Genomic DNA, 2077 nt, shown 5'->3' with positions numbered 1-2077 from the left:
TGATCGTCCTTCCAAGTACCCTCACCGTTCCCGCTCCTTTCATTCTCCGAGAGGATCACTAACAATTAAAATTTTTCCAAGGGTTTGGACGTAACAATAGTAATATATAATAAATTTAATCATCGCAAGAATTATTGCGATTATATTCTCATTAGTCCTTTATTTGTTTCCATTTATGACATTTTTGAGAGTTATTGTTATGAATTTATATTTATAAATATTTCATAAACTATTGATTTTTTTCAGTAGCTGTAATATATGAATATGTGCAGAATAATAATAAGAGAAATCATATTATAAAAAGAAAATTATACAGCTTTACTTATGAAAATGATGATAATTTTCATAAGAACTTTAAAAATAATTTTCTTTCGAAAAATTAATTTTATCAATATTTGCATTCCTTCAGTACAACCTTCATCTGAAACATTATATATATATATATATATATATATATATAATTGTTTGTATATACATATATATAGATATAAACACGCACGCATGCACACACACACGCGCGCGCGCACGCGCACACACACATAAATATATGCATGTATATAATACTTTCTTTACATAATACAACTTTGTATAAGATGTATGTAACATAAAGTTACTTAATGTAAAATTCATTCAACAAAAAAGAAAAAAAGATAATATTTAGAAAACATTTTTTTTTTAATTTATCTACAAACAAGATCAAATTTACGGCAAAACGATCTCATCTATGGACTTACGACCGTCAAAAATAACCAAGGATACTATCGCCTTTCTACGTCTTTGTTTCATAAGAAGAATCTTTTCAATATATACAATGTTTTGTTTATTAGATTAGCGCAAACTCACCTGAAGCTACGAAAAAGGATAACCCAAAGAAGATTATCGCTGAGCGCTTAGTGGAAATCATTTTTTTATATCGATCCGTTCACCGAAACTGTAAATTTTTGACTCTACTACGTAGAAGGTTTCGTGAAGAAAATCCTTTCTCAATTAAAACGTTCTGGAAAGCGACTTGCGTTAGCGAACTATCTGGACGATAAATACTTCCGATGCCAAACGTGTCCAGCGCGATACTGAGGAACCAACCTCTTCGCCAAGAACACTCCCCTCTCTCTCTCTCTCTCTCTCTCTCTCTCTCTCTCTCTCTCTCTCTCTCTCTCTGTTTCTTTCTATCTCCCTCTTACATCTCTCTCTTCCCCACTATCCGTTCGCCGATGGCTACGAAGTTTGTCCTTTTTGCCTAACATGCGACTCCTTGAATGCATGTCAAGTATAAATATATATGAGATATACTGTTTAGCACTTTCTCATTTACGTACCCTTGAGTTTATTTGTAATAAATTCTTTCTTTGATGAAGATACGGTACACATAACAAAACTAACAGAAACATAAATATTTTATTAGAAGAAATTCTCTTCTCTTTGATTATTCTTTTTACATTTTTCTAAACAATTTCTAAAATATTAAAGTTAGCATGGCAAAGTGTGTCTTACCGATTCATTAAGAGAGGTCAAGGAAGCATTTAACCCTGTTGAACATTACCAACTTGACTCTGGTATTTGACCTGGCCCCCCTGATAATTGTTTCCGCGCCGTTCATTCATGTACCTAATGTACATACATGTGCATGCGCTTTAAACACGAAATTGGAGTTTATTGTAAGCGTTACCTAGAGGAGAATATCGCATACTTTTTTAGAAGTTCGTAGCTCATTTAGCGATATTAAGTTTCAACAATTAGCTATTTTGTTATCAAAATATTCGATCCGATTCGATCTTATAACGGACCAAAAACATGCCTTTAACATATATAGATTAATACTAGAAATCTAACTGCCTATTACGGTCGGAGCTGGATCTTCGTTGCTTTTTAAATAATTCAATCTTGAATTACTAATATACTATATATGTACTTGCATATATACCATATTGTAGTCTTTTTCACACACACACAAACTGCGCGCAGAATTGTTTTTCCGGAATAAATAAACGCAATTAAAACTACTCTAGTAATCGCGAATTAAATTGACAAGCAATTTAATAATTTGATGCTACCATCAAGCATCATATATTATAAAGAT

This window comes from Trachymyrmex cornetzi, unplaced genomic scaffold (assembly GCF_001594075.2).
Source record: "Trachymyrmex cornetzi isolate Tcor2-1 unplaced genomic scaffold, Tcor1.1 scaffold1520, whole genome shotgun sequence".
In the NCBI taxonomy this organism is placed as follows: Eukaryota; Metazoa; Arthropoda; class Insecta; order Hymenoptera; family Formicidae; genus Trachymyrmex; species Trachymyrmex cornetzi.
This window is presented reverse-complemented; position numbering follows the sequence as displayed.